Source organism: Octopus bimaculoides, chromosome 11, assembly GCF_001194135.2.
Source record: "Octopus bimaculoides isolate UCB-OBI-ISO-001 chromosome 11, ASM119413v2, whole genome shotgun sequence".
Classification (NCBI taxonomy): Eukaryota; Metazoa; Mollusca; class Cephalopoda; order Octopoda; family Octopodidae; genus Octopus; species Octopus bimaculoides.
The window spans coordinates 52,861,341-52,874,452 of NC_068991.1; the positions used below are offsets into that span (position 1 = coordinate 52,861,341).

General features: G+C 36.2%; 1 long non-coding RNA gene across 1 annotated transcript in view; it reads left to right on the top strand.

Moving 5' to 3' along the window:
- Positions 1-5,158, top strand: part of LOC128249090 (uncharacterized) — a 6,459-nt gene extending 1,301 nt beyond the window's left edge. The window contains exon 2 of the long non-coding RNA XR_008265218.1: positions 840-5,158. This is a non-coding gene — a long non-coding RNA (uncharacterized LOC128249090). The remainder of the gene's footprint in view (positions 1-839) is intronic.
- Positions 5,159-13,112: the final 7,954 nt, after the last annotated feature.

The following is a 13,112-nucleotide window of genomic DNA, read 5'->3' on the forward strand; positions in this document are numbered from 1 at the left end:
TTCCAGAATCGGATTCTCCATGGTCTGAAACATAGGATTCCGTAAAAAAAAAAAAAAATTTTAAAGTGGGGGTATACCCAGATTACATATACTCCATCTCCACCCCTTCAAATACGTAACAGACTTCCAACTTGTCTTCATCTCTTTAAAAGACCTGGTGTTAAATTTTAAGAAACATTTATCATTGTTGTCTTTTTAAAGTCAAGTGACGTTGAGTTCAAGAAATATTTCAGAATACCAAGCATATGATCTGGTTCCCAGCTTCAGCCGTTTAACTTCACTTTTATTATTAATGCTCCTTAAAAAAATCATAATTATAACAATTTTATTATCTTTAAAAATCCAGGTTGTATATCTATTTCTTTTTTATTCTTTTATTTGTTTGTCATTTGACTGCAGCCATGCTGGAGAACCACCTTTAGTCAAACAAATCAACCCTAGAACTTATGCTTTGTAAACCGAGTGATTATTCTATCAGTCTCTTTTGCCAAACCACTAAGTTATAAGGATGTAAACACACCAACATCGGTTGTCAAGCAATGGTGGGGGACAAATGTAGACACACAAATACCTACACACACATATGACGGGCTTCTTTCAGTTTCCATTTACCAAACCCACTCACGAGGCTTTGGTCAGCCAGAGGCTATAGTAAAAGATACTTGCCCAAGGTGCCACGCACTGGGACTGAACCCAGAACCATGTGGTTGGGAAGCAAGCTTCTTAAGATACAGCCACTCCTGCACCTATAATTTAATAGAAACTTTTATCCAAGTCTTTACAGATTATTGCAGACTTGTAAGATTGATGCTGTTGATATTCACTTTGTATTTTTGTAGATTCATGGCGTTTGGGGAAGAGGGAGACCCACAAAAACAGGGGACAAAGTGGCAAGGACTGATCTCAAGATGTTGTGTGTTGCAGAGCAGAGGACAAAGAACTGAAATAATTGGCTTTTTGCTGTGCTCAAGAAGACTCGCCCATCACAGTGATAGTGAGATACTACAAGTATTATGCTAATTCTTGTCCATGCTGGACCTATACCCAATTTGGCTACATCAAGCAACCTCATGAAAGACACATACACATCTCATCTTCCTAATATTCATCCCTCCATCACTTTTCTAACTATGGTACTACTCAACTGCTGCAATCATTTGAGAGCACTATCAGCACATACTTTAGCACTACCAATAACCTCACTTTTATTATCATCCCTGTCCATGCTACTTCCAACGATCACCTCACTTTCTGTACCTTCAGTAGTCTCCATCCCATGTCTAAGCTAAACCTTAGGTGTTCCATATTTCATCTTTAACACCTCTGCTATCATTTTCAACACCTCATATCCGCTATTGATGATCTTTCCATCTTTGTTGCCCTACTTACTTTAGCCACCTTCTGATCTCCATCTCTCCCACAGTCTCTCACCCTCCCTCTTTATTCTCACACTCAGCACCCCATCTCCCAAATTTCATGTGCTGCTAATTGTCACCTCCTCCTCTCTCAAACACTTCTATCTCTTCCACCTCCTCCCTTCCATTCTGATATTTACCATCAACTACATCCCCACCCTTTTTCATCACTCACTGCATCCACCTCTACCTTCACCTTTAAACATTTGTTACTTTCCTCCTACACCCTTATGAAATTACCCACATTATCTTTCTTACTATTTCATTGTCCATATTCTTTACAAAATGTGAGGTAGTCATGTATCTCCTCTATAGCAAGATTAATGACTGTAGCATATTAGAGCGTGAAAGCTTGTGGATGTGGATCAGAACGGTCAAATGAAATTGGGTTGGCTTTGCAAGATGTTCTCAAGGTCTTAATTCATAGAAATTCTCTGGCAAGCAGTATCTAGGTTATGTGTGCTTCTCATTGTTTTTTCAAATCCTTAATATGCTGTTGACGCAGTTTGAAGCCGTCACAGTTTGACAGATTTTTGTTTACAAGACACAAATTAGCTATTGTGAATGTATTCATCAATTAGAGCTCTATATTAACAATGTGTTAAGTGTCTACATTTTATCAACAGAAGTAATAAAATAATAGATCATTATTTCAGATGTATTTATTGCAAGTAAATAGGGATTTATTGAAAGTTAAATGTCTCTATCATTTTATATATTTTAACAATGGCTGTTTGTTTGTTTCTTACTTCATAGCAATTGTTAGATATTTTTCAAGCTGATTCATATTTTCTATACTATTTATACATATCCTATAATGTCATTTAAATATATAAAATTCACAGTTCTATATTTAAGAGATGAGGAATTATGTACATATTTATATTATTTACATTTGACGGATATTTGTCCTCATCTTGTTTGTTGTTAACACGTTTCAGCTGATATACCCGCCAGCCTTCATCAGGTGTCTTGGGGAAAATTTCAAACCTGGGTATTTTTCAATATTATTATTATTGTTCAGGTCACTGCCTGGAATGGAACTTGGAATCTTGGGGTTAGTAGCCCGTGCTCTTAACCACTATGCTATTTGCCCAAGCATATGGCATAGTGGTTAAGAGCATGGGCTACTAACCCAAAGATTCCAAGCAGTGACCTTAATAATAATAATAATATCGAAAAATACCTTAGAAACGAGAACCCAAGTTCGAAATTTCCCAAAGACACCTGATGAAGGCTTGAGGGTTCATCTGCCGAAATGTGATAACAACAAAACAAGATGAGGACAAATATCCATCAAATGTAAATAATGTATATAAATTCATTTTATAAAACAATTTTAAGCTTACCTTATAACAAGGGTAGGAACTTTTTTACAGGGTGGAGATGGCAAATCTATAAGAATCTCTGGATATATGATATGACACCAAAGATGTCATATCATACAGCTTGAATTTAATATGGAAAAAGGACTGCAATATCATGGTTTCAATTCCTGGACCAGATAATGCATTTTGTTCTTGAGCAAAACACTTCATTTCACATTGCTCCAGTCCACTCAGCCAACCATCATATAAGCAGTGTCCTTCATTTCCAATCTTCTGTGAAAACATGTCTGGCCATGAGAACATATCACCTTACTTAGAAAAAAGTGAGCATTGGTGACAGGAAGAATATCCATATACATCCATAAAAATATATACTGTCACTTTCAGCTCAAAATAGTACTTGAACATATGCCTTTAGTTTTTCTCAAATAAAGTTTCAAGTCATCATCATAATTGTCATTATTATGATTTAACATCCATCTTTCATGCTAGTATGGGTTGGAGCTGATGGGTTGAAGGACTGCATCAGGCCCCAATGTCAGCTTTGGCATAGTTTCTATTGTTTGAATGCCCTTCCTAATGCCTGTCACTTTACAAAGTGTATTTAGTGCTTTTTTCATAGTACCTGCACTAGTGGGTTGCTATGTAGTTCGCTAAACTAAGACCCCCTTTAACTGAGTGGGAGTACAGTAAAAAGAGATGTGGATTTATGCTAGGGAATATGAAAGAAGAAATTTGAATAGGTTCCTTTTGTCATATGTTAACCTAAAAAAAATACCATATTCTACTCCAAAATCTTTCAAAATGTCTTTAAATTTTCCATTGTTCAATTCTTTATTTTTAAATAACTTAATTACCATTTTTATAACATTGTTGTCTAAGAGAATGTGATAAGGTTTTAGAATCTAGTTAATGGTTCTACAATTCTTTTTTGATTTTAAGTAGCAAGTATTTTTTTGTTATTGTGGTATGAGGGAACTGTAATGCAGGGAATAAAATATGGTTCATCTACCTCTTGTTGACTATCTAGCAAACACCTGCCCTACCCATCTTACCTAACAATAGCAGCCGCTACTACCAATTCCTGCACACTTGCTCATCCATTCATGTCTATTCACCACCACTGCCCCTGGCTGAAAAGAGGACAACCCTGGTCTTGCTTCCTTCATTTACTCTCTCTGCCTTCCTGTTCTTGTGGAACCCCTCAGCTGGATGTCACAGCCCTTTCCTTCTGGTTCATCTCATCCCCACAGTTATCTTACCAAAGAAAGTGCACTGCCCATAACCATGCACATGAATTTTATGTAGATTAAATCAAAATTACTTAGATCTCAGAAAAAATTATTTTCATCTCTAGTAGCCTCATGCATTGATTTTGTACAGGTAAATTTTGTCTTAGTGAAAAGACTGTCATTATCCCAGTCGCAAAAATAGCTGACTGTGCCATTATTTAAGTATGTCTGTTGCTTCATTACATCTCCAAATTCTTGATGCTGTTTTTGTTTCAATGATTCTTGAATAACATCGTCCTTGACATTTTATCTCTTCAAAAATTAAAGCCCTCAATCTGACTTTTTCTAGTGTTTGAATTTATGCAACTTACTCTTCAAGAAACTTCTTTAATGGTTTCCTTTGCCATAAATTCACGCATTTCACTACTTGTATTACATAAATATTTTTATCAATATTCCTTTTGAAAACAGCTTATTGTTAGCGTAGATATTCTTTAAAAAGTCTAATTCCACTTAATACTGTATCCCGACCAGTTTTCCTTTATATTCCTTATTAGGCACAGGTGTGGCTGTGTGGTAAGACAGTTTACTTCTCAACCACATTATTCTGGGCCAAGAGCCAGCCAAAACCACCTGAGTGGATTTGATAGAGGGAAACTGAAGGAAGCCCATTATATTTATATATGTATGTGAGCATGTATTATTGTCTCCTTGCTTTGACATCACATGATAGTTGTAAGCAAGTGTCACTGTAATGCAAACTGTCTCCTTTGTTTCCAACCCTCTGTGAAAGCATGTCTGGTCACAAGGAAACATTACCTTACTTGGAAACAGGTGAAGATTGGCAGCAGGAAGGGTATCTGGGCATAGAAAATCTACTTTAACAAATTCCATCTGACTCCTGCAAGCATGGATAAGTGGATGTTAAAACAACGATAAAACACTGGGAATTATTCTTAGATAGAGACTTTCAAGATTAAACTTTTCATAAACCGCATCCCAATCTTTACAAATATGACACTTTTTATTTACTTCTGTTAAAAGAAACTCCAAAAAGAGCTTTGCCAGCAATTCTTTTTCTTTTTTCATTCCTAATTATTGTTAATGAGCTTTTTATTATGAATCTTATGTATTATAATATTGATTTCAAATCTTTAATAAAAATTGACAATTGTTACCAACATTCAAAGTTCTTGAACTTAATTCCTCACAGCACAACTGATAAAACTTATTCACACTGACTATCCTCATTTACTGAAAGGGATTGGTTCCAATTAATACGGTCGTAAATTAATAATCTCCACCTACTTTATAAATAAAACAAATAATAGATTCATTGACACCAAACTTGTCGCCCACAATTAAAAAACTTTTACAATCATGCATTGTTTTGATCATCTCTTCTTTTTCCTGTAGAGAGAACATTCATCTGCATCATTTGTTAGGATCAGAGTGGTGCTTTCATATTTTTCATGTTTGCTGATCCTGTGTTGATGTCCTAAGAGTATGTTAATCTGTAGAAAAATAAACACCCTCATAGTACAGTCATGTTAGCACAAGTGATAGTCAGTACATTCTGGGTAACTGAGAACTGTGTATGATTGCTGGGGTGCATTTTTATGGTCCAAGCTGAATCTTTGACTAACCACCAACCTGTGTTATCACAAATTAATCCATAATAAGCATTACACAGTTCACAATGAATTGTACCATGTTATCCCAGATCAGTGATAAATGAATAAGGGTAAACAAGGATAGATGTACTAAAACTCAATGAGCTGGAATAACAGAATGTTAGCTGTAGTAAAGGACCCAGCAATGTAGACCCTTGTTCTAACAAAAAAGAAATGCCACTCTTACAAATATGGAAAAAAACATGTATGCAAGGCATTAAATAAATAAATAAATAAATAAAAGTGATACTAAAGATTACTCTGTTATTACGAAGTGGACATTTACCAACCATAAATGACTATATGATGATGTCACCAAAATGTAACAACAATGATTTAAATGAAAATGATGTACTTGAGAAATGATTAAAGAACAAAACAAAATTATGAAGATGACCATTTATTAAACCGATTGTAATATTGGTTGTTATAATATAAAAATTAATGATGTCATTGCATCGTTGTGTGTACACATTGTTGCAGTAAAATATACTCCACGGATCTGTGGGCCATTCTGTATGATAGTTAGTCTATTACTATTAGAGAAAGACAGGATAAAAGGAATGTGAAAAAACACAAATGATAAGAAGTCTATGTTCACTTGCATAGTAAGAAGGTTCATTCCTTACCCAGGCCGTGGCCAGCCAAAATGAGAGAGATGGGTAAATTGCTAGTGTTTATAGGTTTGCTAATTAAAGTACTTCAACTGAGAACAATAAATTCTACCAGAATTATTTGTCTTGACCCTTCTGCAACTAGAGAAAGATCAAGAGGTCAACTCATTCTCATTAATCTCCAATTGCAGAGAGAAGACCAGAAATTTGTTTGACAATTAATAAAAATGTGGATTCAAGACCCCACTTAGCTATGCTTGTAGCTGGTTGCTAAATCACTCTTCCTCCCACATAGTTTATCAAAGACAAAGGATCAATACTGGGAAAAATTGCAGGCATGTTCACTATGCAAAAATTGAAGAATGTTCAGAATTATGAGGTTATAGATTGATGTGATACCAGGTCAAGAAAAATCATGGATATCAGGAGAAACTGAGGTGATGTATATGGGACAAGAATCTATTTGAGTGGGTCTGAATAGTTCAATATCTTTTTGTGTGCAGAAAGTACAGTCTGGGCTTTGGCTTTGGACAGTGTTAAGTGTGCATGCATGTGATTCAGTAAAGGATTGTGTATACACATGCAAAAGAAAGGTGCAGCTGTATACTTTCATTGAAAGGAGCTGGGGGTGAGAGAGTGTAGATATAATTTGAAAATTTTCAGGCAGAACTGCATGCTGTGTTAAGTGCCTTAAAAAACGTGCAGAAGCCAATTGGCTCTGGCATTCAGTAGAGAGGCCAAGTGAGTCTGGTACTGAGCGCAAGTGACTTGCTGGTGCATTGGGAAAGACAGGCAAACTTTTTGTATGTATACTGTGACTAACATGGGGGTCTTACAGAGTGAAGTTGTGTCTAGAAACAAGGGTGCAGAGAGCATAATCAAACAAACATGGAAAAACATGTCAATAAAGGCACAATATTGTGATGCGAGTGTGTAACTATGTGTAAGTATGCATGCATGCATATATGAACATTATATTTTTTTTACAAAAAATATGGAATGGCGAAAAGACTGATCAACCTGTGGAAAAATAAGTAAATCTGTGAAAGCTGCAAAGAAAACATTGTGAAAATCAGGCAATGAAAATACTTCAAACAATATGTGTGCATGAAATGGGCAATACAAGCAACCAATAAGAAAAATACATTATAAAAATAATATGAATGCATATGAATCTCTTTGTGGAATTGAGTCTTCATGGAAAATGAGTTCTCAAGGAAAATTAGTCATCACAGAAAATGAGACATTGCACAAACAATTTATTGCTGAATAAACATGTAACAAATAAAAGTTTGCAATGCATACAGCATAGTAAACAGTACAAAATAGTTTAAATGAAGGAAAGAAAAATCAAATAACAAACTTGATGGGAAGAGCATCCTTTGCTAAAAAGCTTGTGCTGAAATGTAAGAAAAGAATAGGTACATGCAAAGGGGGAAAACATTCTTGATAGTCTATGTATGCAAAATATGTGGAAGAATGTCAGAAAATGCAGGATTTGTACTTTGTGATTCAAGATGAAAAGTGTGTGGCTGTTGAAAGAGTAGAGTTTATGGGCTTCCATAGGTTCGGTGATGTTTGCATGAACAGCAGTTATTTCTCTGTATTTGCAGTTTAAGTTGTTGATCCTGGAGAAATATGCAGGGATGTAATTTGGTTATTCTGCAGAGTGCATGGCAATTAGCTGTATTGTTTTGGTAGATAATATTTGTGTTGTGGCAAGATAAAAGTTGTCTGTGGGATTTTGGCATGGAACTATGGAATTCAATCAGAGTGCATGTTTTGTTTATTAGTTGGAGGCTGTGCATTTCATGTTAAGACAGGTGCACATTGGTTTTTAAAAGCAGGATTTAACTGTTAAAAAACTTCAACTCCAATCATAGAAAATTGCATGTTTGGTTGAAGAGAAGGCTGTACTTCTTTTAAGTCAAAAGTAACAATTTCTGTGTATCAACCTGTGATGAAATTAGGGTGGTGGGGAATCCTGCAGTACTCTTTCGTCACAACTTTCTCTCACTCTTTCTTTTTGTTTCTGTTGTACCTGTATTTCAAAGGGCCAGCCTTGTCGCACTCTGTGTCACACTGAATCTTCCCCGAGAACTACGTTAAGAGTACATGTGTCTGTGGAGTGCTCAGCCACTTGCACATTAATTTCATGAGCAGGCTGTTCCATTGATCGGATCAACTGGAACCCGCGTCATCACAATTCACAGAATGCTGCACGTGATGAAATTAGTGCAACTGTTTTAGGTGTGCAATTCTTGAATCTTGGGTAGAAAGCTGCTGCCTGTAACAACAGATTGCAATTGGTTTAGAAGGCTTGAGTTCTTGAGTCGGCAGTTACTAAAATGTAACAACAGTGATTTGAATTAAAATGATGCATTGGAGAATTGATTAAAGAACAGAACAATAAGAATTATGAAGATAGTCATGTATTAAGTTGATTATAATATTAGTTGTTGCAATATATAATTAATTGTTGCAGTAAAATATATTCTATGGGTCTGTAGTCCATTCTATATGATAGACAGTTTCATGTCTGTTACTATTAGAGAAATGTAGAAAGATATAAATAATAAGTCTACATTCACACACATAGCAAGAAGGCTCACTCCTTACCCAGGCTGCAACCAGCCAAAAACAGAGAGATAACTAAATTGCTTGTGTTTTTATGTTTGCTAATTAAAGTAGGTCAATGAGGGCAATAGACTCTACCGGAATTATTTGTCTTGTCCCTTCCACGACCAGCAAAAGATCAAGAGGTCCACTCATTCTCATTAATCTCCAAGTGCAGAGAGGAGAAAATAATACACCAGAAATTTGCTTGACAATTCATAAAAATGTAGAATTTGGTCTCAAATCCATTTAGCTATATTGTAGCTGGTCGCTAAAACTATATAACCATTTTGTCATCATCTTCACAGATCATAGACATATCAAGACATGAGTTTCTGGTTGGCTCATTTCTCATGCATCTTACAGAAACCACTGACTGGTAGATTAGTTTACCACATCCATTGTATCTAAGTCTAATTGTCAAGAATTATCAATGATATAATTGATATTATTAAGAGAAAGCCGGTGCTAGAGATAATTCAGTCAAAGTACTTTTAGACTAAATATTTGTTGGTGTCTCCCTGTTTCAAATTAAAATCCAACAAACTTGACTTCATATAATGAATGCAATTAAGAAACTGAAATTAAATTTAATCTATTTTATTCTTCCACTCTGAAATTTGTCTTTTCTCAAATAAGAAGACAAAAGAAATATTTATGAGGAGAAAAAGAGAGCAACTAACACAAAATACTTATATTGGTACTGACTTCGGAACTTGTACTTGATAAACACTTGAAGAAATGTTACTTTCTTTTTTCAATAATGTTTTTTGGGAAAGGAATGAATGCAACAACATGGCAGTTATCTGTTTTCTTGTACCTAATGAAAATGTCAATAATTTTGAAAATATAATTTATTTAAATTTTCGGGATTGTCTTACAAAGATGTCATTTTTTTTACTTATCTCCATCAAAAAAACCTCAAGCCCATTATTACGTAATCAACTACAGGATTTTCCATTTAGCAGGATGTTCATAAAATACAATGAGATGTTTTATTGTCATAGGATTTTCCATTGTATCTAACCTCTGTTGCCAGAATGTCTTTCCACATACTTAAAAAAAAAAAATGGGTGTTCTAATTATTATAAAGAAAACAAGAGAGTTGTTTCCATGATTAAATGACATATCAAGGAGTCTTACAATATTGATAGAATCTTAATACATCAGTTATAAGCTTGAATCCTTTTTAACATTAAATAGGTGTCCTAGAATACTTCTTTAGTTTGCAGAGCTAAGTTTAAATCTGAGTCTTTGATATTACCAGGTAACAGGAGAAGGATGAGGAATAAGTGTGCTGAATTGTTTCTTTTATTTCTATTTGTTTATCTCTCTTGATATTAAGATTAAAACTTCTCATTGTCAACTTTCCTTAAAATAACCACTTATGTGCTCTCATTGCAACTTTGTTTATTTAGGCCAGAACAGGAACAATACTGACTGCTGCCACTTATTTCTAAATTTTATTAAAGTAAAACCAAATAGAAGTTTTAAAATAAACCACTTCTCAGATAACTAGTTCAGAGACGGTTTTCAGATGACCTTCAAACATCTTACAAACCACTGCAGAGAGATGAAACATTCAATGTGTTATTTTCTATTTTCTATTTTCTCCTGTCATCCTTCTTGGATTCATAAAATAAATAGTAATAAAATAATAATAATAAAAACACTGGGATTAATTTAGTGGGCTATTATAATGCTGACAAAGTGATACTTGTATCCTCCTCCTCCTCCTCCTCATCATCATCATCATCATCATCACCACCACCACCACCACCACCATTTAATGTCTGTTTTCTATACTGGCATGGATTGGACTGTTTGACAGGAGCTGGTAAGGCTAAGTGCTGCACCAGGCTCCAGTTGTCAGTTTTGGCATGGTTTCTACAGCTGGATGCCCTTCCTAATGCCAACCTGTGTTTATAAAACCTTAGATTTAATTATTGCCAAAGTGTTGAGGTTACACTATGGTTTTGTTTTATATATACCAAGGCCTAATTCCCCATAGGAGGGGTAGCCACAACAAAACACCCACCAGGCATTCCATTCATTTCCCAGCTCAAAGAGGTGAGCCCCGTCCTTTGCTTGGGTGAAGGCATTGAACGCAACCTCCAACATCACCACTGGGGCCCAACAGCATATGTTGGTTTACCCTGCTGCATCATGGTGATTCCATACCCCTTTGAGCAACATCAATTCACTCATCCATCCCCAAACACTCTCCAAGCTTTCCTATCATTTCTAAACTCTCTTGCTTCTCTCACTCCAACACCTCTAACCACCAAAACTTTCCTCACTCCATCCATCCACAGAAACCAAAGTCTGCTTCTAGTTTTGCTCCCTACCCTTTCTGCCTTCATCACCCTCCCTACCATCCACTCCTCATCCATCCTCTCCATGTGGCCAAACCACCTCATCATTCATCTATCCATTCTGGTTGTTAGATTTTCTTTCATTCCTGTTTGCCTTTGCACCTCCTCATTTCTCACCGTATCCATCTGTGTCACACCTAACCCTCAAACATCTCATCTCAAACACATCTGGTCACCTCCTTTCTGCTTCTCTCAGACCCCACGTCTCTGCACCATATAACATTGTCGGCACAATCACACCCTCATACACACCTCTTTTCGCTTTCATACTCAACCTTTTATCTTTCACAACTCCAATTATGTTACTCCCCTCACTCACTCTATATCCCACTTCCTCAGCTTCCCCCCCCCCCATCTGCAATTACATGGGATCCCAGATACTTAAAAATGCTCACCTCCTCTAACATCTCACCATTTATACTCACATTCACCCTACTAGCCATTCCATCTCTTGAACATCTCATCACCTTACTCTTAGCGACATTCACTTTCAGTTTCCTCCTCTCACACACTCTTCCAAACTCTACCACCAGTCTCCTCAGTTCCTCTTCCGAATCCGCCACCAGTGCTGTATCATCAGCAAAGAACAACTGAGTCACCTGCCATTTCTCTCCATTTTCTCCCACTATTTGGGCTCCCCTACCAAAGGTTCTAGCGCTCACCTCTCTCACCACACCATCCACATACAGATTAAACAGCCATGGAGACATCACACAACATTGTCTTAACCCCCACCTTCACATCAAACCACTCACTAACTTCACCACTCACCCAAACGTACACTCAACTTTCTTTATAGAAACTGTACAGCTGTCAACAATCTACCATCTACTCCATACAACCGCAGCACCTGTTACATTGCATCCCTATTCACACATCCATAAAGGCCCAATATACATCCCTCCCTTTCGCAAAAAAACTTCCCACACATCTGCCTTACTACAAATATCTGATCTGCAACCCCTTTCCACTCTCCTTCCCTTTGTTATCAGTTTATATGGATTACTTTTGAGAATTTTGACAAAGCATTTCCAAATCTCAAACTTCACCATCATTGTCATTTAATGTTCATTTTCCATGCTGGCATGGGTTGGAAAGTTTGACAGGATCTGGTGAATTGCAGAGCTGCATCAATCTCCAATGCTTGCTTTGGTATAGTTTCTATGACTGGATGCCCTCCCTAATGCCAACCACTTTACAGTGTGTATTGGGTGCTTTTTTTTCATACCACTGGTACTAATGGGGTTGCCTAGTAAGTTACAAGACAGGTAAAAGTAAAATCCTGCTTGACAAAGTGTGCATATGTGAAGGGGTATTTATGCATGGTGTTGAGAAGCTAGAGTATGATAAAGAAACAAGTACAGGTGTCTTGCTTTAGACAAAATATATGGCTACCCTGCATTATATAAGAATGGGTGTTAGTAGCCAGGAAGAAGATAAGATAAGATGGTAGTGAGGATTAATTGTAACAAAGAACAGTGTCTTCTCAAACAGTGCTACTCAAATTCTTTTAACTGTTGCCCCCTTCCTTTTTAACATTTTTTCAATGTCCCTCACATCATCTAAATTACATTCCATTAGAATTAAAAACAATACAAAAAAACACTGCTGACAGTTTAACCATTGTTAAAATGACAAAACCACAAACAGTAGGAAATGATTTGCACACTGAAAAACAGATTAAAATATTTTTGAAAATGTTTAGCTGTGCACTTAAACAGTTTACATTTCAACCACATGGTTGTGGGTTCAGTACCAAATTGTGTGGTACCTTGGGTGTCTTCTATTAAAGACCTAGTCTGAGCAAACTTTGTGAGTGGATTTGGTAGATGTAACTGAAAGAAGCCTATCTTACATCT